Here is a 19,221-nt window from a genome sequence, read left to right as displayed (position 1 = left end):
CAGTAGGTACTGGGAGATGAAGAAGCTTGCACAGGATAGAGTAGCATGGAGAGCTGCATCAAACCAGTCTCAGGACTGAAGACTACAACAACAACCTTGAACATCTTCGACTCGTAACAAAAATACTGTGGTACATGAAATGGGAAAGCAGCCAGAACACATGCAAAGACGCAGACAGCTTCAGAACCACTGTAATGATGATTGTGACTTCTGAGATGAGAAACTAGAAGCTGCTGACGAATGGTCGGGTGAACACTATGCTGAGTACAGGGCATTGATGAGAAACCTACGGCTCAAAGGAAGACAAGAAAATCTGAGAACGACTATCGTAAGGATGTGAGCTTATCGTTATCCTTAGACGACCATCTAACGATATAAAGAAATAGACTGACGGGAAAAAATCGCAACGCTAAAAATACATAATGTAGAGTAATAAAATTTCGGGAATACATTTGTCTAGGTAATATCTTTAAATTATTAACATTGCAAGATCATATGTTAATGTAAGCGCAAGATAAGCAGTTGCAAATGTGAAATGCTGGTACATTAATAACCGATGTAACAGCCAGAATATTGAATGCAAGGATGCAAACATGCACGCATTTTGCGGTATGGGAGCCAAATGTCAGTTTGTGGGAAGGAGTTCCATGCCTGTTGTGGTATCGATAGCTACGATGCCACAGTGTAGGTGCCACCGTTCTTAGGTTGGCACTACGAGAGCGAAAGATCTTCGCCGACGACAGCGCCCTCTAGCCGGCGCTGTGCAGCTCTACGAGCGCCGCTGCAGATTCAGCCCATTTGATCACGAGCAGACGACTTAGCAAGATAGTTCTACTGCGCAGTGGGCGAGCCACTACAGATTTTGCCTTTGTAACTTCTAGTCGATGTTAGCTTTGGTTGATGTAGGGCTTCGCAGCTACATGCTCGTCTCAGCCCAAGTTAAGTAACAATTTATGTATTCATATTCTTCCTATAGTGAAGGTGCAGGTGTTGATAGATGTGGAAATTACCGAACTAACAGCTTAATAAGTCACAGCTGCAAAATACTAACTCGAATTCTTTACAGACGAATGGAAAAACGGATAGAAGCCGACCTCGGGGAAGATCAGTTTGGATTCCGTAGAAATGTTGGAACACGTGAGGCAATACTGACCCTACGACTTATCTTAGAAAATAGATTAAGGAAAGGCAAACCTACGTTTCTAGCATTTGTAGACTTAGAGAAAGCTTTTGACAATGTTAACTGGAATAATCTCTTTCAAATTCTGAAGGTGGCAGGGGTAAAATACAGGAAAGGCTATTTACAATTTGTACAGAAACCAGATGGCAGTTATAAGAGTCGAGGGGCATGAAAGGGAAGCAGTGGTTGGGAAGGGAGTGGCACAGGGATGTAGCCTCTCCCCGATGTTATTCAATCTGTATATTGAGCAAGCTGTAAAGGAAACAAAAGAAAAATTCGAAGTAGGCATTAAAATCCATGGAGAAGAAATAAAAACGTTGAGGTTCGCCGATGACATTGTAATTCTATGAGAGACAGCAAAGGACTTGGAAGAGCAGTTGAGCGGAATGGACAGTGTCTTGAAAGGAGGATATAAGATGAACATCAACAAAAGCAAAACGAGGATAATGGAATGTAGTCGAATTAAGTCGGGTGATGCTGAGGGAATTAGATTAGGAAGTGAGACACTTAAAGTAGTAAGAACATTTAGACAGCGCTTAGTTCTTTTTCTGTGGGGTTGGATGCTCCAAGATAGCTGCCTATGTGCAATGGTAGCTTAAGCATTCATTGATATCGTTATTAATAAAAATCTGTGCCTCTGGCATAATATGAATTGAAAACTACTACAAGACGCCAGTTTCAGATTATTAAAATTATTCTTTTTATACTTTTAGTATTGTATGACTGTAGGAAGAACTTATAGAATTTTTGTCATTAATGGCGTCGCTAAGATAATGTGCCTACGCAAAAACGGCCAGGGAAACATTTAATTGTTGTGCACTCAATCATATACAGCATAGGTACTCGCTTCTGACAAAAACACGCACCACAATTATTAATCTCATATATATTCAGCACAATTATATTTCTACTATAAATAATTGTATCAGTTACAGACCGTGAACAATTAACGTCCATCAGCGAGAACAGAAGAATCGATAAGAAAATGAAACAAAAAAAAAAATCTTCCTGTACAAAAGAACACAAATAATAATGTTTGTAATTCTGATAGCGCAGATAACGCTTCTACATTCTTAAGTCTCTGGAATTTTTTCTACTATTTTTTCTATCGGAGGCAATGCTATAAAAGGCCTGTGGAATGCCATTTGCATAGTTACATACAGTTTTGTAAATGGCAATCCACGATAACTTATTCCCATTTATCGTTTGTCTACATACAAACAGGTGACGACAGACGTATTTGATTTAATCATGTTATTAATATATTTTAAGTTTGTCTGCGTGCAAACAGGTTACTGCAGACACATGTGATTTTAACAGTTATGATAATACATGTGCTTTCTTTCTTACAATTCTTGCACATGGATGCTTTTACTCTAAAGCTGAGTGCAGCCTTTTTTCCTGTTTTTCCTCGGAATGGTTTGTTTCATGCTCCCCCATTTGGGTAAAGACCTCTGGGAAACAGAGGGCAAACCAGGGCAGAGCTATAAAGACTGTACTCTTATTATCCATTTAAATACATAAATACAGACATAGTTCATTCAATTTGGTCTGTGGTTAAAGTTTTTACATAAATTAGAATGTTCGTGGTTATTTCTCTTTCGTGGTGAGTGGTGATAAGGGAGTGGGCGCCGGATTACGCCCCCGCAGCGCGTACTGCAGATTGTGACGTCACCGAGGCGAGTGATCAGCTGACGCGCGGCAGCGACGAGCCGCACACAACCGCTTACCGGACGTCCGTTGTGTCCTCCCTCCTTGCAGCTGTTCTCCGCCACCGCTCCATAGCAAAATTTCATGAAATACAAGAACAGTAGCAGCATCAGTTCATTATAGATACAAAGATGGTTATTTTAGCTGATTGGAAAAACACATGATCATTAATCCCGTGTTATTGCTTCATCCAGCACCAGTTTATGCCGTTTTGCGTATGAATTAATCGTTCACTCGTTAATACATACTTAGTCCTCTGTTACATTGTTTTAGTAGAGTTCGTCACACATTAACTTTTCCTTTTTTATAGTTTCACACAGTTGCTGTGCCCCAGAGTAGGCTGTTTACACAGTCTCACTACTTCTGTTTCACACCCCACTGTCTATAATGTCACGAATAGGTTTCTCCGGACACGCTGGCACAGATCAGCTGTTCTGTTCGCTTGCGTGGGCGGATTCCCATTGTTGACTTACTCCACTCCACTCGTTAGCAAGATATTGATTATTTGGATGTCCGTTTAGACCAACTGTGCTTCGACTGAGTAAAGTAACTTATCAGCTTACCACGGTCTGTAATCTATCTACTACCTTAATACACTATGATAAAACCAACGTCTGTGTCGTTCGTGTATATTTCACGAACACTGTTTATTACAGTATAGTTCCCGTAAATGACATTACTTTTGGTCACACTGAATCTAGTTTATTGACAGTACGTTCATTCGGGTGTATGTACATACAGTCACTGTTCTTCACAGTCTCTTGTGGCACATTAAACTGTAAATGAAAACTTTAACATTTTACTTACACAGTGTATTCGTATGCACATTATAGCTCATTACAATTCACATTAGGTAGGGGTAGCATTATACCTTGGCCATTAGACTATTTTTGGACTTTTCGACACTGGTCTGGTCTATACAATAGCTCAGTTGGTCACATACTAAGATACATATAAATATTTATTCACTGAATACAGGACGCCTGAATATGTCTCTGCTTCCGCGATACCGTTAATATCACTGTACTTGACAGTCTGGTTCACTCAAAACGTGAACGTATCTTAATGATATTCTATGTTTATAAACTCGGTAGATAAAACCACCTAGATTCTAGCTATTGATCTTTAATTTCTTTCATTCAGTTGATTCAAGGCTTGTACCGTTACGTGTACTAAGCTCATGATCATTCAGTACATTCCTTAGTCTTCTTTTTAAATTCTAGACATTCCATTGCATTTGTCATTACATATTTCTAACAAATTCTATCATGACGTTCATTGCATGAAACTTTTACTACTCACTAGGATAAAACTTACATCTGGAGTACATATAAATTGAAAATTTATCAATGAAAAGAAATATTACTAAGCTTAAACACACATCTATTACATACATTCATATTATTGATAAAATTTCCTTAAATACTTATATGGGTATAAACCCACTGGTTTATTATTCTCAGGATTAGTTAGAAAATAACTACATCCATACAGTATCTCTTCAATCACGTATGATCCACTATACAATAATTACCATTTCTTGTTTCTTTTATTTGCCAGAGAGGCCTTCGGGTGGTTCTTTAGAAGTACCATCTATTTCAAACCCTTGTACTTTCCTAGAGTGTTGGTCATATTTCCGTTTCCTAATTTCAGCACATTTTTTAAGAGAGGTCAAAGCATTGCTGATCTTCTCATCTCTAGTCGGCTGCCGACAGTTTACTTTTGGCAATGAAGTTAACCAGTCGTCACTTTCATCCTCAGACAACATCAATTCTGCTGGCGTGTACTGGGTGGCAGAATGTGGTAGATGGTTAAATATGTCTTCAAACCGGTTTACATATGCAGTCCATTTTGCATGCTTATTCGGCGCATATGTCCGCATGAATCGGTTAAATTCTTTGAATACGCGTTCCACCGGACTTGCTTCCAGATGGATCATAGCTGTCAGTATCTGTTTTATACTATGGTTTCTCAGAAAAATTTTAATACGAAACATTTTCTGAAATGATAGCTTCCGGTTTAACAATTATGGGTATATAATCTTTTTCTATCCTGTTCACAATGGCTGTAGTTGTAGAGCATTTGAGCGGATACATCCTTAAATATTTAGAAAATACATCGTAAGCTGCCAATATATACTTGCACCCTCCTCGTGCTGTGGGGAATGGTCCAGTTAAATCCAAAGAAACTATTTGTAGCAGGTGCGTCGGTGCGGTTGCATGTGATTCGTTTCTTGCTGAACGGTTGCTCGGTTTTGTTTTCTGACATATGAGACATGTTCCGAGAAATCGGTGACAATACTTCCTATATTTGGGTAATAGCAAAACCGTTAGATTTTAGCAATAGTTTTATTTATGCCAAAATGCCCGGTACACCAGATAAAGTCTCTCAAACCACCTTCCGGAATGCACACGCATCACCTTTCTTCCTCTTTCTTAGATTTATGGTACAAAATGCAATCTTCTATCTTAAATTGCTTCGCTAATACCGATTTCGGATTCTCAGTGATCATTTGTACAATGTTTTTCCACTTACAGCCAGCAGTTTGCAATTCATACATACGTTTACACACATAAAAAAAATTACTTCTGTATGTTTTATCTTTAATCAACTTTACTTTGTACTGTTCGATAAGTTCTGCATTTTCAAACATGCTCTGTGGCAACCTGGACAAGGCATCAGCAATGATGTTATCATTCCCATTAATATATACAGTTCGGAAGCGATACTCATGCAACGCTAAAGCATATCTCGCTAAGCGTGAATGTAACGATTTACATGTTAATGAGAAACTTAGGGATTGGTGACCGCAGTACACCTTTACCTTTTTATCGTAAACGTAAAAATGAAGTTTTGTGAAGGCCCAAACCACAGCTAAGGCTGAGTATGATCGTTCACTTTCTGTTAAGACATGACTCGCAAAACTAATCAATTTAATCTGGTGTTCGCCGTCTTTTTCATACACTTGAAACAGACAAGCTCCTAGTCCTGTAAAAGATACAACAGCCGCAATGCAGAGATTTTTGTCCATATCGGGGTGGTACAGAATACCTGCGTTGACTAACGATTGCTTGATTCTATTGAACTCTCTCTTGTAGGTGGAATTCCATTGCTAAACTACATTTTTCTTGAGCATTGTTTTTGGCGGTGACTGTTCGAATTTTCTCAATATTGTATTTATTAACTCAATATGCTCTTCTCAGGTAGGAGTCGCAATCTAAATGTCATCCACATATACGGTGACTCTACCAAGCAACCCTGGGCCTAACACCGGATCAAGAGCTGCCATGTATACCCCAGCACCCGTATTTAGTCCGAATGGGAGCACTTTAAACCGGTAACTCCGACCAGCGAAATGAAAGCTGTAGTCTTTCTCGACTGTTCCGTCAAGGGGATCTGCCAGCAGGAAAATCGCAAATCAATGGATGAAAGATACTTTGCTCCAAGGAACTTCTGCAACTGCTCCTCTAAATTCTCTGTCCTAGTCCTTACTGGTACAATAACTTTATCAATGTCGCGAGCATTTTCCCACTGTCTTTTGTAACCGCTAGTAACGGGCTGCTATAAGGTGACATTGACAGCTCAATTATTCCACATTCTAGGATCTTACGTATCTCTACCTTCAGAGAATACCTCTATATGTTCCTTCAATGATGATAATGAGGTCCCGTTGAAACGTCCCCTTAGAACAATTTATACACGACTGTGCTTAAACTGACACAATATTTTTAGCGCAACGCAATATGACTTTAAAAAATCCCTACAAAAGAATGGCCCCGACTAACATTAACCTATACCTTTTACAAATCACTTACCTCACAAAAATCTTCGTTACTCAAGCTACAGCAATACAGCGAGCGCCACTACTGCCAGCTAAATAAAAGATTCAAACTACAGAAGGCACTAACTACTGATAGGGGTAGTTAGCAAATGAAAGATATTAATAGAGAACAAACAGTGTATTTACCTTAATAGTCATAATATATATAGCAGTTCATGACAAATTACAAAACTCCGCCATCTCTCTCCTCACATCCACCACTGCTGGCGGCTCACCTCCAACTGCGCAACGCCACGCACTGTTCACACCCAGCTGCCGCTGCCCAATACTACAATGGCAGACAACAATGCAAACCAGCCACAGACTGCACACAGCACAGCCAGTGATTTTCATATAGAGCGCTACGTAACGTTGCCAATAAGAAAACATAAACAGCCTACTTACATAGCCCCCACGCTCCCCACAAAAAATTTTACAAATTTTTTTGGGCAGTGGCCAATACAGATTTGAAAATTTTTTTCATAATTACAGTAAGAAAGATATCAAATGCACACACTTATTAATACAATGTTGGTCAAAAGCTAAAATTTTCTCACAGTCCATAAAGACAGTCCTGATCATTCATCACAGTAAAACTGCCGTTTCCTTTATCAAAGTCTGAGCAGTAAAAGACAATGCCCACGGAAGTAGTGGATGTCCATGCAGTCTTGAAGAAGTAGTGTTGTCCTTCCAACAGAAAGACAGTGCTGACTCTTGACATGCTGACAGGTAATGGGCCACAACAGAGCAAACCCACAGCAGAGTCATTCGACGTTTTGAAGAAGATTGGTAGGTAGGTCATCACAGAGTAGACCCACTGTAGTCCTGGTAGAGATTACGGTATTGGTGGGCCACCAGAGGTGCAGACCCACTGCAGTCCTTGTAGAAATAGTGGACAGGCCCACTGTGTCTAACTTTTTAAGATTTTGTTCCACTGTGTCTAACTGTTGCTGTGTTTGTCTCTGGTATTGTTCCATTGTGTCTAACTTTTGAAGCTTTTGCTGTGTTTGTCTCTGATTTTGTTCCATTGTGTCTAACTTTTGAAGCTTTTGCTGTGTTTGTCTCTGATTTTGTTCCATTTGTTGCATTAATTGTAATAACAATGCATTAGTGTCTGGAATCTGTTCCTCTACGCTTTTCGGCAGTGCATTTGCACCAGAAACATTCACATTTTGATAAGCAGAAAATGTGTCTTGACTCATTTGAGAAAACGGTGAGGACCCAAAACCTAAGTCTACAGTATTTGCAATATTGTGTTCTGTCATTTCGGATTCCTGAGGGGAGCTGTTGCCAACCGATTGATCGATAATGCTTCCCTGTTGACTAATTGTTTCACTGTCTACACCATTGTTTGCAGCCCGCTCCATTTCCCTATGTACAATTACCAAATTACTACTTTCAACATTAGTTAATTCATTACTCGGTGGCGCTAACACACTGCTTTCGTCTTCACTGTCATTTCTCAGTTTACTTTGGAGCCTAGTATTACGTTTTTCACACGCCATTATTGTCACAATATTTCACACGACAACACAGAAAAGCACAATTTGAAGAGCAAAAATAAGAGAACACATTAACATAGAACTGAAAATAATATCTAGTTAATTGCAAGCGCAGCTGCGAAATACTTGGTGCAAATCTACATGCATGCCACAACTGTTTTACTGTGCAACAATGAAAAACCACAACTACCAAGGAAATTCTCTCTATAATTACGCGCTAGCAATAAACAAAAGCTACACTAAATGCACAAACTACAAGAAAAAATCAGAAGATTCCAGATTCGAATCCTGGCAGGGTCGCCATATGAAACGTCCCCTTAGAACAATTTATACACGACTGTGCTTAAACTGACACAATATTTTTAGCGCAACGCAATATGACTTTAAAAAATCCCTACAAAAGAATGGCCCCGACTAACATTAACCTATACCTTTCACAAATCACTTACCTCACAAAAATCTTTGTTACTCAAGCTACAGCAATACAGCGAGCGCCACTACTGCCAGCTAAATAAAAGATTCAAACTACAGAAGGCACTAACTACTGATAGGGATAGTTAGCAAATGAAAGATATTAATAGAGAACAAACAGTGTATTTACCTTAATAGTCATAATATATATAGCAGTTCATGACAAATTACAAAACTCCGCCATCTCTCTCCTCACATCCACCACTGCTGGCGGCTCACCTCCAACTGCGCAACGCCACGCACTGTTCACACCCAGCTGCCGCTGCCCAACACTACAATGGCAGACAACAATGCAAACCAGCCACAGACTGCACACAGCACAGCCAGTGATTTTCATATAGAGCGCTACGTAACGTTGCCAATAAGAAAACATAAACAGCCTACTTACACCGTACTCCGAGGAGCATAGGGGACGATGTGGGAGACCCGCACCGCTGTCTAGGCAAGGTCCTAGCGGAGGTGGTTTGCCATTGCCTTCCTCTGACCATAATGGGTAATTGTAATTGTTGCTCTGGTGTCAGATACGTGGATTCCTCTACTTTACTGTTTATTCATTGGCAGGACTCTGTGGTACTAACATTCTCCCCACCATGACGGCTGTAATCTCGCCCCCCAAAACACTGCAGTGTACGCAGTATTTTTGGCAGGTTACACTTCACCTTAACATTCTGACAATACTTGCCTTGTATAGTTTTATTGCGCAGCGATTCCAGTCCCACTCTCACTTACCTATTGCCCAAACCGAAAATACCTCGAGAGAGGTCCATATAGGCATTCCTTTCCCTCAGAAACTCCCAACCCAGAATGCAGGCGACTCTCAATCCCTTTACAACCAGAAACGTGCAATTGAATCCAGAATGAGATTTTCACTCTGCAGCGGAGTGTACGCTGATATGAAACTTCCTGGCAGATTAAAACTGTGTGCCCGACCGAGACTCGAACTCGGGACCTTTGCTTTTCGCGAGCAAATGCTCTACCATCTGAGCTACCGAAGCACGCGTGAGTCGTGCTTCGTTAGCTCAGATGGTAGAGCACTTGCCCGCGAAAGGCAAAGGTCGCGAGCTCGAGTCTCGGTCGGGCACACAGTTTTAATCTGCCAGGAAGTTTCGTGCAATTGAATGCTCCATTTCCCATAAATACGTCCACCTGTACCTGGCTCTTCACTACTTGTGCTTGGGCACCAATAGCCCTCGACACTTTGCAATTCTGAACTGGCAGCACTGGCTCTTTATGCAATTGATACAATTTCGTATAGAAATCATAACTCATCACATTAACCATAGCTCCTGTATCAATCATGATATTGGCCTGTATACTAAGAACTTAAGCCTGAACCACAGCCTGTATCAACTCACTATCTACTTGGTTACATCTCTTATTCTCCGATAAGAGTTCCTCCTTTATTCCAACATCACTGTTTTATCTTAACATATTCAGTACATCATGTTTCTCCCTACTGTCTTGTGAGCTCTGCCTCCGTCCCACGGCTGACAACGGAGAGCTAATTGCGGCTGTCTTTAGTTTATCCAATCGATTGATGTAGGACGATTGTCATTCGTCACATCAACTATTCTCACACTTTGATTCTTATCTGCTAAGCCGGGTTGTTTGAAGTACCTGCTTGACCATGTTCGTTACTACTATTGCTGTTGTTCGGGTATCTTTCTATGTTATTCTATCTTGCCACGGATACCATGGCACTGCAAATCTATTCTTCCCCTGTGGCCCTGCGTCTCGCATCGGTTGTTGATTGCCACCTCCTTGGCCAAACCTTTCCTCATACCTTCGTTTCCGTCTGTATCGAGGTGAACTGTTTCCCCGAGCCCGTCTATTGTTATTACCTTTGTCGTCATTCGGATGACCGTTAACCGATTGGTTTCCGTCCACAGGTTTACCGTTGTAGTTTCGCCCATTAGAACAATTCCCACAATTATTCCAACCGTTTTGTCTATCATTGTTCTTTTCCTTATAATCGTAACTCTTTCCATTGCTACTTTGCAACTTTAAGTTCACCTGAATTAAATCTGTTGAATCCAAGACAGACAAGAATTTAACCAAATCATTGCCTGGAACATGGATTGGTTTCCCTCTAATATTTGGCGGAAATCTGGCCTTTAATATCCTGATAACATCATGATTTGAAATCGCGTTTTCTTGATGTTCTTTTCGAAATACTTTCTTAGGCTTACTTGTTTAGGACCATATGCCTCTGGACCATATACTTCTTTTCTACGTCTTTCCCGAATACAGGGCGACCAATATTTATTTAGAAAAGCCTTCTCAAATTTTTCACAGGTGTAGCTGGTTTCAGCTACATCTGTCGCCCATAGTGCAGCATCTTCTACTATGTGCGAAACAATAAACAGTATCTTTTCGTTTGTCTGTCCATGCTCTGGGCAGTATGTTTCGAAAACTCTTTATAAATACAACCGGGTGAATATTTTTTTTGTCGATGGAGAAGGTTTGGAAGTGGTGGTGTTTAATTAAACTCTCTTCCATCATTATTGAAGATACTATTCATGGGTTCACTGTTAGGACTACACGTTCCTGCCTGTACCCCCACAAAATGTATAATAGATGGCAGAGAACGGAGGATTTTCGTGTAAAACATGCGAACCAGGTACATAATTGTCCTCCATTCTCATGTTATTTACTCTTTCCTTTTCTGTCTGATTGATGTGACTATTCGAGTGAACTGCGCAAATTGCGCGTGTCACTTCTGTTTGTATTTTATCGTCTGTCTGTTTCTGTTAGTAATTTATCCATTTTTCTACTTTATCTTCGACTTCATTAGTATGTTCCGCGAGGCAGTTCTGTATTCTTTCCTCGTTTCCTATCTCTATAGTTTCTACCCTCTCGGTTATGTTCTGAATACCTTCCTTCATGCTATTCTGCTCTATTTGCAGATTTTGTACGTCTGTTGTTAAACTAGCTACCAAATTGGGCACTTCTGGTACGCTTGTTTCAAACTAGCTATTTCTGCTTTCATGACTTCTTAACTTTTAAACTGTTGTTATATTCTGTTTTCCCTCTCTTTTTCTCTTTCTTCCTGCTGTATCTCCCTTTCTAAATGTGTTCTTTCCCTCACTCTATCTCTCTCCTCCTGTTGCTTCTGGAACTGATTTAACTTCATTAGAATTGCAGTCACGGCGTCGTAACCCGGCGCGGCGCACGCTCTGTTTGCTTATTTGCGGGTGCAGCTGTTTCACCCGCAATAGTTGGCAACACGCTGCTATCAATGCGACACACTATTTCTGCGCGCTGATGTGCAGTTTCTACTTCATGGTCAGTAATATTTTCCTGTATATTTCTACTGGATGTAGATCCCATGGGGATTTCCTCCAATTCGTTATCACTACCCTCTCCTGAATCTGCTTCCATATCAACTTCTCTCCTAGTCTTACTACGTGATCTCTTTGATTCTGAACCAGACATTATTCTCTCACAATTATATTCACACGGCAATCACCACAAAACTAATAATGCACTCCGTCTTCAGGCCACAAGTGGCCCATCGGGACCTTCCGACCGCCATGTCATCCTCCGCTGAGGATGTGGATAGGAGGACCGTGGGGTCAGCACACCGCTCTCCCGGCCGTATGATGGTATTCTTGACCGAAGCAGCTACTATTCGGTCGAGTAGCTGCTCAATTGGCATCAAGAGGCTGAGTGCACCCCGAAAAATGGCAACAGCGCATGGCGGCTGGACGGTCACCCATCCAAGTGCCGGCCACGCCCAACAGCGCTTAACTTCGGTGATCTCACGGGAACCGGTGTATCCACTGCGGCAAGGCCGTTGCCCCCGTATGAACTTGAATATTGGCGAACAACACGACACACGAAAGCAAGAGATATTTTCAGAAGCACTTACCTTCGTTTTTACTGTCGGTTTTATTTTTATTCACATCTGTTGTACGTTCCAGGTCCTCCGTTTCTCTTTACATCGAAAATAATAATCTTCGTACACATGAAACAAATTACATAAACAGTCATTAATTTTATCGAATTGATAATATATTGTTTTCATATACAGAAATTTTTTGGAACATCGAGCCCCACGATAGGCGCCAGTTGTCGCGCAATGAATAATTAAATTTTTAATTGAATACTTCATACAACGATAACTGTGCCGTTATTCTTATTGTATTAAATGGTTTTGAAAAATAGAATTAATGAATCTTTTCTCTTTTATGTTTGTTAGAGGCCACAGCTAATTTTTCTCAGGGCGCTATCACCAACAATAGCATACATACTCCAACGTCAAGACTTCAGTCCTACTCACGATGGATTAAAGATCCTTCTTTAATATTACGCGATAAAACATTTAGACAATGCTTAGTTGCTTTTTCTGTGGAGTTGGATGCGCCAAGACAGCTGCCTATCTGCAATGGCAGCGTAAGCATTCATTGATATCGTTATTAATAAAAAACTGTACCTCTGGCCTAATATGACTTGAAAAATACTACAAGACGTCGTTTTCAGATTATTAAGGTTATTCTTTTTATGACTGTTGGAAGAACTTATATAATTTTTGACATTAAAGGTGTCGCTACAATAATGAGCCTACACAAAATGGCCAGGGCAACATTTAATTATTATGGACTGAATCATATACACGATAGGTACTCGCTACTGACAAAAATACGCACTACAATTATTAATTTCATATATATATATATATATATATATCTTCAGCACAATTATATTTCTACTACAAGTAATTGTATCAGTTGCATACCGTGAACAATTAACGTCCATCAGCGAGAACAGCAGAATCGATAAGACACTGAGACAAAAAAAAAAAAAAAATTCTTCCTCTACAAAAGAACACAGATAATGATGTTCGTAATTCTGACAGCGCAGATAACGCTTCGCCAATCTTAAGTCTCTGGAATTTTTTTCTACTATTTTTTCTACCGGAGTCAATGTTATACTCTTTACTATGTCACTGGTCATTTGTTTATCTTACTAGTTAGTAGCACATTTACCTGCAAGATTAGTTTACTATGTTGTAGTGTGGACACATATAAGGAAAGAGTTTAGTGTGCGTGTCAAGGAAGGTCAGATTATTCTTAGCACTGCCTTCTGCTTTATCATTTTGCTTGACACAAGACTGCCTAAATAGGCTGGCGACCGATTTTAATATGTAATGTTACAACTTGCTTTTGTGCTGGGAGAACGTCTATTCCCGACCCACCTGTTTGCTGTTAGTTATACTCTGCTGTAGTGTTTCGAAAACGAATCCCAGTTTGATTGTTCTGTTTCAATTGGGTTATCTCACGATCAAAACTACATAAAAATTAGCCACAGAGGTAAAACGTTAGCATCATTATCAATTAAGGTAGCGGTGACAACCGTTACACTTCGCGCCACGTCACACGACATTTAGTGGTTTCGATCATAAAATACAATAAGTATCTAGTGAAAAACTAGTGTGGTTCGAGCAGTGAATGTCCAGTGGCGCGAGGTTGCAATCAAGTCTAGTAGAGTGATCAACAGTGGACGTTGCAGACAAAAGTAAATTGTAATATGCATTCAGAAGGGACGATGGTGTGAATGCAGTAACTACACCAAGTGAACAAAAAGAAATAGTTCCGGGCGCCATGGTAAATGCTGCCAGCAGAATTAATAGTTCAAGTGAGCAGGTAACAGATGACACTAGAGATAGGCAGCTCGCCTACACGAAATATCACGAACACGTAAATGAGCAGATCAAAATCTGAGAGAGTCTCACATCAAACAAGAAAAAATAGAGAATGCAAATGATGATAACTTTGTTGACGATAGCGATTATGTGAACAAATCAGTTGACATGTTTGTGTGTGTATTGTGTATTAAACCGGGGCCCTAGAAACGACGGAGAGGCTTCGTCCCGCCGTAGCCCTCAGTGGTCCACAACCCCACAACAGGCCACAGCATTCCACCCACCTCACCGCTGCCCCACACCGAACCCAGGGTTATTGTGCTGTTCGGCCCCCAGTGGACCCCCTGGGGACGTCTCATACCAGACGTGTGTAGCCCCAATGTTTGCTGACAGAGTAATGATGGTCTACGCATATGTGGAGACTGTTTGCGCAGCAATCGCCGACATAGTGTAGCTGAGGCGGAGTTAGGGGAACCAGCCCGCAGTTGCCGAGGTAGGTGGAAAACCGCCTTAAAAACCATCCATAGGCTGGCCGGCGCACCGGACCTCGACACTAATCCGCCGGGCGGATTCGTGCCAGGGACCGGCGAGCCTTCCCGCTCGGGAAGCACCGCGTTAGACCGCGCGGTTAGCCGGGCTGGCTGACATGTTTGACTCGCCACAAAGCATATGAGGTAGACTCAGAGCACAAAAGTTTGGTATAACAAGAAACCAGACAACCATTGAGTGTGACTGACTATTTAAAATGTTGTCTGATCAAATCAGTGGTCTTAGCAACTAAATTACAACCCAAGGTAGCAATCTTGAACGCCAGCCTAAATCTCAAGGTGGAAATCTTGGAAGCCAGCTTAAAACACAGGTTAGCCATCTCATAAGTCAAATGAAGTTTCATAACACAAAATTAAGTCAACAGATGGAACAGGTAGACCAAAAAGTAGGTACTTTAAGTTCTACTGTCACTGAAATGAAAAAGAAAGTAAATCTATAAATGAAAACATGACTTATATCCAGGGACAAGTTAATGATATTAATGAAAGGTTCGATGTTGAAATCATTAACATCCAGAAAAACAATAGAACCTTTGGTGGTGACGAAAGTGGACGAAAAATGTTTGGTCTGAAAACTCAGAAGGCGAGAGCAAGAACGGAATCTCACATTTGAGAAGAACAGTTTCAGATCCCAAAAAATTTTTAAGTAAACAAGTTGTCCAATCCAAACAAAAGTGTGATCAAAACACTTCGCAAATTCAGGGAAAAATTTTCGACCTTGAATGTAAAACAAGAGACAGTTCTGGTGTCATTAGTAACGGAATACCACTTAACAAATTGTTGGAAGGCGAGGGAGGGTTTGATCACGCCAAGAAACATAACGAATGGCATCCGTTAGATTTCGAGAAGATTTGCGAAAGAATTTTTCCTGATTATATATCCAAAAGTTCGACACATCTAGAATTCAAGAAACAAAGACCACAGAAGAATGCGAAAAAACTGACGAACAACTGGACTGACTTCTGTAGCAAAAGCATCAGAAAAAAGGCTCAAGGAAAAGCCAAAACACCCATGCTGGGATTCCAACTGCGACAAGCCATCATCAGTCACGGAATCGTCTTTCAAAAATACAACAGCAACATATCGCCGGAAACTCTGCAGCACTTCCTCAATATCCGCAAAGAGACAAACGGAACCATCAGGAAAACCAAACGCAACTACATCACCGAACAGCTCAAATCAATTGAGGACAACTTCAGAAACAACAGCAGAAATTTCTTTCTTCTTTAATATACTCAAAGAAAACAATCTGGATCCAAAAACACAACGGCTCATCCAACAAACCCTGACAGACACAACTTCCAAAGCCAAATTCAAAGGAGAAATCTCACTTTTTCCATCAAGACTGACGTTCGGCAGGGCGATGGCCTTTCCCACTACTTTTCAACATCGTTTTAGACAAAGTCATCAAAGAATGGGAACAACAAGAGAAAAATCGAAACATCTGGAGACCCATCAGACTAGGGAAAGAAAAGGATAACATCGACGTCACATTCCCAGCCTTCGTTGATGACCTCGCGATGTTTTCTGGTGATGAACAAACAGCAATCCATCAGATTGAAGTCCTCATAGAATGTGCGGAGGAAGTTGGACTGCAAATTTCTTTTCCCGAAACCGAATTCATGGCTATAAAACACAACAAAACACAAAATTTAATAATAAAATATGACACAGTAAACAAGGTTAACCACTTGAAGCACTTAGGAGAAATATGCGGAAAGTATATGGAAAGGTTGCGAGCATCTACAATAAATAATGCATAAACATCAATACCAAAGTTCGACATCACACGACTGTTTTCAAACCGGAAACACTCTACGCCAGACAGACTCTACACCTTAATTACAAAGGAGACCTCGAAAATATCAAAAAGGCTGAAAGAAAAATCATCCGAAATATCCCTGACCCAAAACTCACAGACGAAGGATACCGTCTACAATCACACATAGTCACAGGAAGATATTCCAACACAGAGACCGATTTCCGCAAAAGACCACTGAAATTCTACGAACACATCATGAGACTAGATGACAACCGACTAACAAAGAAAATGTTGACGCACTTCAGAAACTGAAAACGACGACAGCCTTGGTAAAACAGATTCACATTGATCTAAAAATGCCAAAATCTCACCGACAGATATCGAAGGTAGTGTTAAAGGCCCTTTGCTGTTCCTTATCTATATAAACGATTTGGGAGACAATCTGAGCAGCCGTATTCGGTTGTTTTCAGATGACGCTGTCGTTTATCGACTAATAAAGTCATCAGAAGATCAAAACAAACTGCAAAACGATTTATAAAAAAATATCTGAATGGTGCGAAAAGTGGCAGTTGACCCTAAATAACGAAAAGTGTGAGGTCATCCACATGAGTGCTAAAAGGAACTCGTTAAACTTCGGTATCAGTCTAATCTAAAGCCGTAAATTCAATTAAATACCTAGGTATTGCAATTACGAACAACTTAAATTGGAAAGAACGCATAGAAAATGTTGTGGGGAAGGCTAACCAAAGGCTGCGTTTTATTGGCAGGACACTTAGAAAATGTAACAGACCTACTAAGGAGACTGCCTACACTATGTTTGTCCGCCCTCTTTTAGAATACTGCTGCGCGGTGTGGGATCCTTACCAGAAAGGGCCGACCGTGGTAGCCGAGCGGTTCTAGGCGCTACAGTCTGGAACCGCACGACTGCTAAGGTCGCAGGTTCGAATCCTGCCTCGGGCTTGGACGTGTTTGATGTCCTTAGATTAGTTAGGTTTAAGTAATTCTAAGTTCTAGGGGACTGATGACCTCAGAAGTTAGGTCCCATAGTGCTCAGATCCATTTTTTTTACCAGATAGGACTGACGGAGTACATCGAAAAAGTTCAAAGAAAGGAAGCACGTTTTGTATTATCGCGAAATATGGGAGAGAGTGTCACAGAAATGATACAAGATTTGGTCTGGAAATCATTAAAAGAAAGTTGTTTTTCGTTGCGACGGAATATTCTCACGAAATTCCAATCACCAACTTTCTCCTCCAAATGCGAAAATATTTTGTTGACACCGACCTACATAGGGCGGAACGATCACCACGATAAAATAAGGGAAATCAGAGCTCGCAGGGAAAGATGTAGGTGTTCATTCTTTCCGCGCGCTGTAAGAGATTGGAATAATAGAGAATTGTGAAGGTGGTTCGATGAACCCTCTGCCAGGCACTTAAATGTGATTTGCAGAGTATCCATGTAGATGTAGAAGATCGATAAGTCTTCAGACGTTAGGTCTACAGGCGGAAAATTTCATCAGAAAACAAACCCAAGGCACCTAGAAGAAAGTGGTTAGATGAACGTCGAGCTAAGCGTATCGAGATAATGAAACAATTCTGGAAGAACAAGAATAATGACAGCCACAGGTCATAATTTGCTTTACGCGATCCTCTATGTGTCTAAACAATGTAAATAAATAATTATAATATCAAAGATGTGGGTGAGAGGGAAACCTACCTGAAGTTCCTGGAAGCCAGAGATTCTGCGAACAGATTCCAGAGAGTGCAGTCCAGTGACTGGCGGCCAGCCCGCCAGCAGTTCATGACGTATCGGTCATACGTTCAGATATTACTCGCCAGCGGCAGAGGCACAGGTGTCGTCCGGCGGAAGCAGCCGCAGCGGAGCGGACGCTGGTGATCCAGTTAGTGACGACGCGCGCGCGGAAAATCCGGCCCCGACATCGACATCGCATATATCTGCCGCGCTGTGAATTTTCATCGCCAGTGGCCGATAGATTCGCGAGGGCGCGACGGCCGCGTCTGCAGTGCGGGCACGCCGACAGACAGCGTCCGGCAGCGCTGGCGAACGAGATCACGCGCCCATTGTGCGGACTGCATTATAACAGGGGGCAGGTGCCACGTTCTCTCGTCTCGTTTGACCCATGACTTTTTCTGATAGTCCGCTGAGTCTGTCTGTCGCCAAGGTTTTGTTCGCTAACCTAGGGCCTGTCTGACAGTCCACAAAATCTCAGAGATGCATATCACTGACCCTACATCTACATCACTTCTGTACAATTAATCTACATCTACATGGATACTCCACAATTCACATTTAAGTGCCTGGCAGAGGGTTCATCCAGCCACCTTCACAATAATTCTTATTATTCCACTCGCGAACAAATGTGCGGAAGAAACGAACATCAGTGTTTTTCCGTGCGAGCTCTGAATTTCCTTATTTCATTGTGATGATCGTTTCTCCCTATGCAGGTCGACGGCAACAAAATATTTTCTCATTCAGAGAAGAAAATTGGTGATTGAAATTTCGTGAGAAGATTCCGCCGCAACAAAAAAGCCTTTGTTTTAATGATGTCCATCTCAAATCCTGT

At 41.2% G+C, this 19,221-nt stretch overlaps 1 pseudogene; it reads right to left on the bottom strand.

Moving 5' to 3' along the window:
* Window positions 1-12,367: 12,367 nt before the first annotated feature.
* Window positions 12,368-12,484, bottom strand: LOC126089763 (5S ribosomal RNA; annotated as a pseudogene).
* Window positions 12,485-19,221: the final 6,737 nt, after the last annotated feature.

This window comes from Schistocerca cancellata, chromosome 6 (assembly GCF_023864275.1).
Source record: "Schistocerca cancellata isolate TAMUIC-IGC-003103 chromosome 6, iqSchCanc2.1, whole genome shotgun sequence".
Lineage (NCBI taxonomy): Eukaryota > Metazoa > Arthropoda > Insecta > Orthoptera > Acrididae > Schistocerca > Schistocerca cancellata.
This window is presented reverse-complemented; position numbering and strand designations above follow the sequence as displayed.